This window comes from Salmo salar, chromosome 01 (genome assembly GCF_965601325.2).
Source record: "Salmo salar chromosome 01, fSalSal1, whole genome shotgun sequence".
In the NCBI taxonomy this organism is placed as follows: Eukaryota; Metazoa; Chordata; class Actinopteri; order Salmoniformes; family Salmonidae; genus Salmo; species Salmo salar.
This window is the reverse complement of record NC_138291.1, coordinates 40783556-40796763: the sequence shown is the minus strand read 5'-3', so window position 1 is coordinate 40796763 and position 13208 is coordinate 40783556. Positions and strand designations below refer to the sequence as shown.

General features: G+C 41.2%; 1 long non-coding RNA gene across 1 annotated transcript; it reads left to right on the top strand.

Moving 5' to 3' along the window:
- Positions 1 to 525: 525 nt before the first annotated feature.
- LOC123743032 (uncharacterized) lies at positions 526 to 6800 on the top strand. The gene is made up of 2 exons (XR_006769801.2): positions 526 to 927; positions 5253 to 6800. It is a non-coding gene; the product is annotated as an uncharacterized LOC123743032 (long non-coding RNA).
- Positions 6801 to 13208: the final 6408 nt, after the last annotated feature.

The window sequence follows — 13208 nt, the reverse complement described above, 5'->3', positions numbered from 1 at the left end:
GCGGTTTATTCTAAGCATGCTGATTTGTGTCAGGGAGAGAGAGCGGGTGGAAGGGAGAGCGAGAAAGGGTGATAGGGAAGGATTGACGCTGGGTGAAAGCAGTGGAGGGAGGGGGAAAAATGGAACTTATCTCGCCTTTCACAAAATAAACCGCCGTGCTGGTTTAATGCTAGTTTTGGCAGAAGTGAGGAGGACCCAGCTCAGCATACATGATGTGTCTATCATAGCCATCTACATCACATGCGCGGCTTTGGCAAACTGAACACATAGCACCATTGTACTCAATGCAAAACACCCCCAGCCTCCACGGACAACAGCTGGAAAAAAAAGTATTGAAAATGTACACGAGAAGGTTCAGAAGGCATGGCTAGAAATGCACGGCATGGGTTGCGTTTGAGTGTTGCATTACTAATAGCTGTACAGGAATAGGGATTTACACACCGCCCTCCTTCACGCCCCCATACTGTACAGGCAGATGCACCAGCCAGCCGCGTATGTCTAGGCATCATAGTTGTGTGTGAAGAATTAAACGAGGCTATAGCTTTAGAGAACACAAAAAAATAAAAAATATACAGAGGAAAAAAGGTACCTAATCAGAGAAACATGATGCAGAGACTTGTACACTGTGACTTAGAGGAAATCGGGATAGCAGATAGATATGCATGCTTATTCACTCTCTCCTTCCTGTGTGTGTCAGTGGGTGAGATGATGATCAGGAGGCAGAACAGAACAGTGTGAAGTTATTACGACGATACAAAAATACTGAAGAATACTCTAAGTAGTGTAAGCAGGTAGGCGGCTACACAATTAGAATCAGAGTTTACCTGGGAGAGGAAGGAGAGGAGACAATGGAGGTTTGGATCTGACTGAGGGGGAGCAGTGGGACATCTGTCTGCAAGGTCCCTGGTCTGACTGGGCTGTGCTGAGGTAAACACACCTGTCGTGTGTGTGTGTGTGTGTGTGTGTGTGTGTGTGTGTGTGTGTGTGTGTGTGTGTGTGTGTGTGTGTGTGTGTGTGTGTGTGTGTGTGTGTGTGTGTGTGTGTGTGTGTGTGTGTGGGGGGGGGGGGGGGGGGGGTGGAGACAGATGGAGGAAGCCTTAAGCGGGGTGAGTGTCTCCCAGTTTTAAAAACACTAAGCTTTTGAACGATCATTACAACCACCTGCATACTGCCATGATTTTCTGCTTTCTCTGGTCTTATTTTGTCTTGTTTCTTTTTTTTCTACTTGTTAGTTTTCGTCTAACGTACAATACCCCCTGTCTCTTTGTATAATTAGTCACTGGAGTAATTTATGCATATCTTCAGCAGACGCTGTTTGTCATTTCTGTGAAAATCATAAAATATTGTGTTCTGAGGATGTTACGGATTTAATGATTTGCATTTCCAAGTAATATCTACAGTATACAATGTGACTTTCATTCCCACAAGCAGTTTTAGACTATCATTAGTATCAAGTTTTAAAAACATGACACAGTAAAATGTACTTATTCTTTACTGTATGGTACATACATGGATAGTTAAGTTCTGTGCTCCACATAAGAAAATCACAAGTGTAGGCTTTATACATTTTACTATCTGTCTGTACAAGTCCATGTCTTTTTTTCAGTTGAAAATGTGGCTTTGCCAACTTTCACACATAAACATGTTAATAGATGAGAGACACAGTGACACAGTGAAACCACTCTTCCAGAATTTCAACTCGCACAAAAACGTATTTCTTTGTAAAAATCAACATTCATAGCTACACAGATACATAGTTCTGTGATCAACAGATTTTTTGCTTTTGGTCTCTGCTGGTTGAGGTTAGTGATGTTTGATTAAACAGCAAACCATGAGACAGATAAAGATTATGGATGTAGTCAAATTAATTTACTGTGAATTTTACCTCCAAATTGTTACATAGGAGTGTAAGTCAGTGGAAACATATTTTCGCAACTGGTTTTATATTTTTACATTTATTACGAATTACGAATATAGAATATAGTTATACTGATTATTTCATTCTCACTGTTTGTGTAAGTACATTGCATTTAGATTAATTGAATAAATCTGCACAGTTTAAAACGGCATGACATGTGTCCATGTAAAGGGTATGTACAGTATAATGAGGAAGAAAGGTTTAATAGACACATATTAGTCATTTATTTGTCTGTAAGAGAGAGCGAGAGCTGCCAATGTCTATTTCAATCTCAACTAATGCTGTAACTGCTGAAATGCGCCTGTTCAGTTAACCCGGGTTAACTGTTTCAAATTAGCTGTTACATTTGGCATATAGAGACAAATCTTTGAGTGCTATTCAAGTGTCTTTATGTAAGTGACTTCTTGTCCTTAATAAGTTCTTGAGTTATGTGAGAATACTATTAATTACGCCATTTAATACGCTACCACACCCGCACTCCAAAGAGCTTGACTTATTTCCTTTTGATTTTTCCTTCCAATGAAGTAGGTGACTGGTTACACTTACAGGAACAATGATTGAATATTCATCAAATGTCTCGTTGGATTTTTAGGGAGATCATTCTATAACACAACTCATATCCCTTAAAATATGTTTTCCTAAATTGGCATTGACACATCTGCATATTTAGGTTTTTATGAAATATGCGATTGCTTTCTCCATTAACTGTGACAGTGTGTGCATGTGGAAGGTTTGTAACAAAGAGGCTCTCACACAGTGGCTAAGCCAATGTAGAGAAAATAAATTATTGGCCTTACTGATAAATAAAAAGCTTTTGGTATAGCCCTGGAATTCCATGCAAGGAGGACATACTGAAAAAGTATTAGCTTAATATGATTACTTATTTCACCTTGCAATACACAGCTACGGGTTGCTATACAAAAGACAAACCAACAAATGTATCTTATCATTTGATCAGAACGCCCAATATTTCCGGAATATGCCACCCACACCATCTGTTAATAGCTCAAACACTTTTAAACACTCAACTTTTAGTGGGTGTCTTTTAGAAAGAGATCAAAAAAAAAAAAAGGAGAGTTGAGTAAAAACACAACTGAGAGATATTGTGTAGGGTACACATGTCACTAAGAGGTACACTGGTTAAGGCGACAACAACGTGAGAATGTTTGCTGTGTGTTGTCTGAGCGGCCACGGTTCTTAGGGTGTCTGTCCTTCGTAGACAGACAGACCTACAGAGAGAGGCGGGCGAGAGCTCCCCAAGCCTTATGAGCCCCAGCAGGCTCTAATTGTAGTAGAATTGCATACTTTCTCCCTGCAAAAAAGAAGAGTGATGGAAGCAGGCTAGCTCCATTCTTCCACCACGCTCAGTTTCTATCACATGGCTATTAGGAGAATCTTCCAAAAAAGGAGCTCCATTTCAGTTTGAAAATGGCTAAATTGTGTGAAAACTGTTTGTGGTATGTCGTTATTGACTACTGGTGTTTATTATGTAGTATAGTCTATTCCCCTCTATGATCAGAACTAGTGTTTGTCTATAATTCTACCAGTGTGATTTGGTCATCTATATATGCCATTTAGCAACCACTTTATATTGATTGAAGAAATTATAATTGAATCTGAACTGCTTCAGGAAAAACACTTGTATTTGGTTCAAAACATACATGTACAATGATGTTTTAGACCATATTTTGTATTTGCATGTTTGTAGAAATTATGCCACACACGCACGCACACACACACACACACACACACACACACACACACACACACACACACACACACACACACACACACACACACACACACACACACACACACACACACACACACACACACACACACACACACACGCACACACACTAACTCAGACATCTTCAGCCCTCCATTCCATCGATGGTAGCTTGTATCTGGTTGTCTGACAATAGGAATTGGGACTTTCCCCACAAAATGACAAGCAGAAAAAGGTGTTAACGAAAGGTCAACATTTCCTGTAAATGTATTGCCTTTTCACATATACACATCATTTCTGGACATAACTCATAGGCCAAAAGCCTTTTTCCACAAATGCTGTGATGTGAAAAAAAAGCCTTTATAGCAGGCTGTAAGTGTGTCTAAAGTAGCAAAACAGGTGTCACACACATCTACACCATTTTGCCAAAGCTCCATGGTAAATAATGTTGTTTCAGATGGGTAGCATGGTTAAAATGTATGGCTCTGTAGCATATAGGATACTGTTGAGAGTGTAAAACAAGGACAAAACCACACGTAGGCATGCTTGAGTAAGCAACACACAGCTGGATATTGAAATGTTGGTAGGTTTTGCAAAGCTGCGTGTTTTCAAATGCAGTCATTGAAATTGCATAGAAAATGGTCTTTGCTGATGTGTGTTCAAATTTGGCACAAGAGACAGAAATCAAGCGGATGAAACAGGAAATAACAAAAATGGGATTCTGTCATTTTAGTGAGAATTTAGTAGTGGGTGTGGATGGGGGCTTTGAGCCAAAATGTGGCCATACAGAGGGGGATTGTCACTTACACTTGAAAACCTCTAAATAAAATAAAGGAGGGAAATAATAATCTCTGTCTGTGTACACACACACACACACACACACACACACACACACACACACATAAAGATGACTTTCTGCTCTAATAACAGGTGACAAAAGGTCAGCGTTTCGGAAACACAGTGCAAACTTCAACTATTACCCAAACCTCCGCCTCCAGGACCACAAATGTCACCCCTCTTTCTTAACACCAATTAGTATTGGTGTGAAAATTATCCTGAGACACAGCACAGACAAACCCCTAGCAGGTTTTCTGTTTTCTTTACAGTAAAGGACTTGGGGCTACAACCACACGCACATCGTTTGTGCCGGAGAGACGAAAGGCGACCATATGCGGTTTGACTGTTTGTCGCAGGGCCTGAGAAAAAAAAAACACTTGCTTGTTTTTCAAGTTGTTATCTCTTCACACTACCCAGCTGCCTTCGCTGTGACGACTCTTGTCTCCTCGCATGACACAAACACCTGCTGGCCCTCTCTCCAAAAAAGGCAATTCTCAGACTAGATAACCTCTACTCGTGTTTGTACTCACATGCTTCTGGGCTCAGGGAGAACGGAGACACCGAAGACACCGTGGACGTGGTTAAGATGCTACCTCTCGTCTCCACTCTTGCTCTCCTTGCTTGACTTGTTTACTCACATTTTTTTTTTAAACATTTTTTTTATTTCCCTCATTCTCTCTCTTTTTCTCTGTTCTATTTTTCTGAGGAGATGTCTTTGATCCTGGCCATCAGAAGTGTTTTGAAAAGCTTCCCTTTTGTTCCCTTCAGATCCATCATCTTTACACGTTGGGATGCAGCAGCGGCAGCTTCTTAAGATGAGAAAGTAGACCATCCAGTACTGTCACATTTCCCACCCGTGCCTTTGTGTGTGTCTGCCAGGGCCCACAAACACAGAGGAACTCACAGTACGTGTACAATAGCCCATTGCTTTACAATAGACGTTCCAGACGTTATCTTGACAGCGAAGGCGAAAAAGTCCCTTTTGTCTCTTGGTGAGTATTGCTGTCAGAAGGGCTACGCACTTTGTGTGTATGACTGAATGGGGTTCCTGTGAATCCATGAAGGCCCTTGCTATTCCACAAGGTGGTGGTTTTGTTTCATGTACATCTCATCCTCATATGATTGGTGTGAAGAGTGAGTAAGTTCTTGAACCTACTAATATGGCACTATTACCAACCTTAGACACTTCAACCCCAAGGCCTCCTGGCCCCCAGGCCTAACTGTTCCCCACCAACCTCAGCTAGGTGCTTCCTCCATCTTCGACAAAGACATGTCCTTGGAGAGACACAAAGAGAGAGCAGAGAGCCAAGCAGAAAGGCAATGAGTGGTGCGAAGGTGACACTCATAAGACAGGGAAAGGGTGCGAAAGGCCATGACACGATGTATCTCCTATAGTAACTCACTGCCTGCCTATACTCACAATGTGAACACCAAGCACAACATTGGTCCTTGCTTCGTTTTGCCATTCAATCTTAACGTTTTAACCCCACAATCTATTTGTTAAGGTAGGCTATGAATCTTCCAAAAGTTGTGATTTGCAATGTATTATAGGCTCAACATTGTCCACTTACACACAACAGTAGCCTATATTTGAGTAGATACTCACTCAATTCAGGGACTGTTATCATTCCAAAACTAGATAACAAAATATTAGATGAGGTCAGATTCAGCGAAATCCCACGGCCAGAATCCAATCTCACCTATCACTATTAGATGTTCTAATCTGATGTCCATCACATAAAACTCATTGTATTCATAATGGGATAAAAGCACCTAAGATTGGATATTTGGATATTTGATGGTATTATGGTCAGATTGGACATTGCTGCTGATCGGACTGGAGTGGGACAATGACCGGTGGGAGGATTTTGACATTACGTGAACCTTTGTGGACGGTGATAAGGAGGAGGATGATGATGAAGAGACTGGAGCTTTATAATGCTTAAATGTGATTATGTGTCACTGCCCTGTTTCTCTGTTACACAGGAGAGGGAAACATTGGAGTTTATCTGAGGCATTTCAGTTGAATGACCTTTCGATGACCCATAGGCCTACATACAGTGTGCTACGTACAGGAGAAAGGGTTAGGGTGCATGTGCTTCATGGATACAATTCCACTTCAATGTGGTGGAAGAAGATCGAAGCTTGTCTAATTAATTCCTCTTTTAATGCCCTTTCTTATAACATGTTTCATTCCTGAATTACTGGCAGCTAAGGGACAACACGGAGATCAATAAAAACAAACGTCACATGATTGTTTTATGGAACTTAATACATTAACACTGGCCATAGAAACATCAGGATGTATCAGAGACACACTTCAGGCTAATCACTTGACGTTCTCATGTCAGTTCCTCTGTTTGTCCACAAGAGGAGCCCTACTCAATGAAAGTTCTCTCTGCCCGCACACAGACCCTACACACACAGGAACATGACTCCAGCCCTTCTGTAACAGCCAGCTGAGACTCCTTAGCTTAGTGGCAATGTATTGTTAATACTATATATAATATATTATTCTATTGTATGATATGTACGTTTATGTGTAAGGAGTCATACTGCGGTGTTTATTACTTAAGCATAAAATATGTACATTAAAATCAGTGAGATATTGATTGTTGTAGTATGTCAGGTGAAGGTGTAAATTACAGGGAGGTTATAATTGCATGCTTAATACATAGTATGATTACACTATAGTCCTTGTCTGGGCAGTAAGTGGTTACCTATTAGTAATCAATTAATATGTTCCATTATTTATGATCAATTAAATCTCACCACTGTGTCACAAAAACGGATACAGACATTTAGTAACAAGTCAATTAAAACAGCATGTCATCTTCTAATATACTATTTTGACTTTTTCTGAGTGCATGTACTTTCTACCCACAGCAATAGAGGCATTGATCATGATTGGTTGATCTCTGTCTCCTGTGATAGACCTGAGAGCAGGCTGGGTGATCAGACAGGACAGGGTGATCAGAGGTTAGTTACTGGATACAGGGATCAATACCCCATTGAGTAACACTTACCGCTGGATGCATACGTAATGAGGGTTACATTTAAATGGCAGAGAGAGAGGACATTTTTTACAGACTTTCTAATTTCTCTCATTAGACATGTTGTCTACCACCACCACCCTCCCTCTCTTTTTCTCCTCTCCTCATCCATCCCCCTCTCTTTGCTAATCACCACCCTCCACAAATGTGGAGAAATGAATAAAAACAATCCCAATGTTGGCATAAACACAAGAATGTATTCATTCAAGCATTAAATTACAGTTGAAATAAAATACTCCTTGTCAGAAAGAAGAAGAAGAAGAAGAGGAAGAAGAAAAAGAAGAAGAAGAAGAGGAAGCGAGGTTCTTGTTGTTTTCCCTTGACTCCTACTGACAAAAGAGGGCAGTATGATGACATTGATAAAGTGGACAAACTTTTACTCTGTCGCTCTCACGTCAGTCATCATTTTTGTATTTATGCACATGCGTGTGTGTGTGGCCATGTGGTTGTTTCATGTGCATATGTGTGTGTATTCATCCACATAAATGCATTTGAGTGTGTGTGTGTGTGTGTGTGTGTGTGTGTGTGTGTGTGTGTGTGTGTGTGTGTGTGTGTGTGTGTGTGTGTGTGTGTTCACGCGTGCATACTTTGACTGCCAGTCTCAGCAACACACACACACACACACATTAAGGACCCACAACAGAATTATGAAAACCCTTTGGTATATGGGTGGTGTGGTTTTTTCACAGCAGACTTACAGCACAGAGAACTGATGCCTAGAACACATTTCCCCCTTATTTTAAATCTGCTTCAAATCAAAAAATGTTAAGTGTATGTTTTAGTGTGGAAAATTGCAGGACTTCTCCCTCTAGGTGCTCAATTAAATGCTTTTCAGCCTGCCCTTTACCTCCAACTATATAAAAGACATGCTTTCCCCTCATGTCTTGCCAACAGGTGCAAAGGCCTTGTCTAGACTCCAGACTACAAAACTGCTATGCAACTATAACGCTACATAGATATATATATATATATATATATATATATTATTTTTTACAGCACTTGAGGACACGTGTTAAGTTAACAAACAACTGATCACAGCATATGTCGAGTAATACAAATTCTTGACAGATTTGTCACAATATCAACCAACAGCCTGGTTTTGATTTCAACAGATACGGTATTGTAGGAGCGAAAGCCCCACAGTAAAGCCGTGTTGCTAATGATAGTTTACTCAAACAATCAGAGCAGAACACACATTGGCCCACCTCTCATCAAGAGAAATGCCAGTCCTAAATATGATGGCATGGCTTTGTGCAAGCTGAAACAGGCTGCCAGCACACAAAGCCAAGTGGGCCTGGGTGGTGCCAAGCATTCTTCAGATTTCATTAGGTAATAGCTCATTCACAAATGGTGTGATTATCATGCCCAGGACAGGACTGCTGCAACGATTAAGGAGTCACACACAGTGCGAGCACACACACACACGCAGGCACTCACGCACGCACACACCAATACACACATGTATGAACACACAACCATGCATAAACAAAAACACACAAAACACACAAAACACACACACATACAGTCCCACCCGGCATAGCGATGCTTCTTTTTCTGCAGGTTACGTTTCTAATTTGGCTAAAACCTCCCCTGGGCCTCAGGGGGCCTCGGTCGTCTTCTTCACCCTCTGATGAGCACTCCGCTGGAGGGCCACACTGCTCTCTTCCCCCTTTTTCCCTTTATCTCCATTGGACGTGTGCCCCAAACAGCTGGGCTCGCCTTTCTTTCTTTTTTTTTGGGGGGGGGGGGGTAATGTGTGTCTTTATATGTGTGTGTTGAAGGCATCCCTATTTGTTTGTGAGCTCTAAAGCTGTATCTAAAGCTGTGTACTGAATCTGGTATCTGTTACTGCTCTAAAGACCCTAAAAGGGGGTACAGAATCAGTAAAGGAACTTTCAGCCCTTGAAAATCCAATGTATCCAAATGCATTAACATTTGTTGCCCTTTATTTCATTTTTCTGTGCTTTTTTTTTGTACCTCCTCGAATTCCACTATATTCACCAACTTATCAAGTTAATGATATTTTGCATACGACTTAACGATGTCCCATATGAGATTCCACTGGTCCATTTTAACATCAACGTGATCTCTGTTATTATTTCACACATGCCCTGGACTGACCCTTGGAGGAAATGTACACACTCTCATTCCTTCACTAGAGGGATTTAATATACTCTCTTTAAGTCCACACCAAGCCTGTCATCTTCATAACCACAATTTAATCTGAGTGCTAATACCAAGGGGAGACTCCTGCACACATTTCCACGGCCAAACTCCATGTTTCATATGTTTTAAAGCCATTTGACCAGGATCTGGTCAGAATTTAAATAGGTGGTTAGCAGTTAATTTCCCATCACATTTGAAGTGAGGGGAGGGGGGTTTAAATAAAGATGATTTGACCAGGAATTCGTTTTACCGTCTTAAATGGTATTCAGTGCAGGAGCCCTTTAGGTCCCTGGAGGGAGCCCGCAGTAATACATCATATTGCTCTCAAAATAGCTATTAACCACAGAAAGAGAGAGAGAGAGAGAGAGAGAGAGAGAGAGAGAGAGAATTAAGCAATATTCACAAAGTCGTTCTTATACAATAACTCACCATTAACCCTAGCACTAAAAGGCTCCTCTTCTCCCGGTTATGTGTGTCTTTAATTGAATCTCAAATTCCCTCAGCGAACGAATACACCGACTGACTGGGGGAAGAAAGAAAGAGAGAACAAATGTCAACCGGATGCAAGGGATTAGAGAGCGGGGGAGTAGCTAACTTTACCCCCCCCCCCCCTCTCCATCCCACTGTCCCTTCCTCTATAGCTGTTCTGTTCTATCCAAATGTTAGTGTCTATAGCTTCATATTAAGCGGAGGGGATTGCAGATATGTGGCGTAATCCCTCTAAAAGTTAAGAGCATTCGATACTGATTCACAAACTATATGTACACTGTCTATCTTCAATTAAGAGGCTTGCCAGATAAGCATGGTAATCAGAACAGAGTAGGAACATTGGATATGTGGAGCTAATCTGTAGTTATAAAGTGGGTTGAAGTCAGGGAAAGAATTAAGATTATGATTTAATACATAACCATGGTAGCCGTTGCTGGTACCACTTCACATGGAGAACGTACAACAGAGGGTTACCGGCATAGACGTATAGGCTGCATATGCAAGACGTACATGTTCATTTGAAGCGCTTGATTTGTATATGACATTTGTCTACACTGTAAACATTTGATTGAAATCATATCCCCTTCTATAAATTAACAAATGTATGCAAATTAGGTTTTAATTAATTGCTAAAATGTATTTTGATTAAATACTCAAAACGTCATGATTCTAATCTTAACAAACTTTTAATTAATTTTTCCAGTTAAACCTCATCAACACTTTCAATGGAGACTAATTAGAATCTAGCCTCTCTCTATAATTTAAAATGGAAAAATCAAAAATCAACCATTGTTATCACATTTGTAATGAAACCAGTGAAAGATAGAGCAGTGATAAATTAGCAGGGTCCTAATTTTCACATGCAAGTAAAATAATGGTGCTAATTGGCAGATATTCTAATATTGATTAAATTAGGGCGCACAACACTCATTTCATTAAGGCACTGTGATACCATAATTCTGATCATCCTCTCTATATATCTATCCGCATTCTTCGGGATTAACAATTAAATACGCTTTGTGCAAGTTTCGAAACTAATGCCGGCAGAAATGGCAAATACAAACCATGGCTCCGTTTTTTTCCACAGTGGAGTCGAGAAGCCTCCTCTCCTCTTCTCTCTGTCACAGGCACAAACAGTATTTACCGAAGGACGTGTTTGTGTGGAGATAATGATGTATTCATTCTTCCTATGAAACGGTGTGAGGAACTCAACGTGCATTGTGCTCAATTATGTGGAGAGGGAGATCTGATAATGAAAGCTAACGTGAAGTGCCTGTGTGGATCGAGCTGTGTGTGTGTATGTGTGTGTGTGTGTGAGTCTGTGTGTGTGTGCCTGTGTGTGTGCGTGTGGTGGGATTTTGTCCTTGCGTGCGTGCATGTGTGTGTCCGTAAGAGTGTGTTTCTCCTCTTTCATCAGACCCAGGGAGAGAGAAAGAGAAGCCATCTTGGAGTTTCACAGACTGACGTTTCAAAGCCTCCCAAACTTTCAGCCTCTCCTGCTCGCCAGCCGTCCACTTAAGAATACAAGGAGGCTTACGGGGGATAATAACCTGAGAGGTGCTTGAGGTGCGATAACCAATTACACATGATCACTTTTGACTTTTCTAATCTCCCCACGGTATCGCTGGATTTATCCCCACGCTACACCTGTGAACCCTGGCCATGTCGACTCAGCCATGCCCGCCTTTGTAATTCTAATGTTAGCGGCTTGACTCCTCCACTTCAGTCAAACAGATAAGTACCTGCCCGATGAGCAAGAGGGGAAAGTGGGACCGACCTGCACATCCTCCAGATCTGTGACCTTAACACCGATCAACTCTGACTGTCTACGTGTGCAATACATAGGATTTCATTACCACAGACAGCATTTCATCACCTGGTTGGTCTTTGTAATGTTGATCAGATCACAAAGTACAGCATCTACTTTCTTTCCCATAGTGATGGACATTGACCAAAGGCAAACGTCAGTCATTCAACCTGAAAACCATTGTCACGTTTCTTGTTGGCGTATTGAAACATTTGTACGTCGCCTATACCCATCTACTGTATGGACATATCATACAGTAATAGAGACAAACAAAGAAAACAGGAGACCCAACGATGATGCATTATAATTGCAGTTCCTGTTCAGTCCTCTTTCTGCAGCCCTATCTCACCAATTTCTACTGCATGTCAACCTTCTCTTCACCATTTCTTTGTTTACACTTGCAGCATGCTGATCCAATCCCACTTGGCTGAAATATGAGTTATCTAAGCCACACTTCATGTAGTCTGATCTATCATTCTGCTGAGTTCATCAAAAACGTACTTATTGATCTCAAATCATCAGCTTGTGGTTGGTGAGATCAGCCGAGTCACTTAGATTGCAACGGGAGAATTTGGCAACACTGAAGAAAATAAGCAATTCTTTTAAACTCTTTATCATTTTTTCATGAATCTCAATCTCTCTCTGTGTCTCTCTCTCTCTCTCTCTCTCTCTATCATTATATCTATCTTTCTCTATCTCTCTCTATCTCTCTCTCTCTCTCTTTCTCTATCTTTCCAATGCTAACTACGTGGATGTTCAGAATGTCCAGTCGTGGAAAAACAAGTGTGTGTGTGTATGCACTTGCAAACGTAAGTGTTTGCCTTGTACTCTGGACTACTGATGGCTGAGAAAATAAAAATGGCACAGAAATATTCAACTGGACCAGTTCCTCAAGCCGGTGTGGATTAATGCCAACCTTTAGGAAATGTCAAGTGGCTAATGCAAATGAGGGATACTTCTCATCTTTCAGTCTCTCCTGTGCTTTAGGGCATTCTGCACCTCCATCTGAATATCAGAGGTATCCTGAAGGGCACTGCGTTCACCCGGGAGTTTCTTGTGTCTTTGACGGGTGGGGTTCTTTCCCCTGGAGAAGGAAATTATTCTGGAATTTACTGAGGTGAGATAACAGTCAGACACACAAACAGGACTAACCAGGCCTCAGATCCGTGTCACATGTTTGGTCAGTTAATTACCACTAGAAGCACTGTG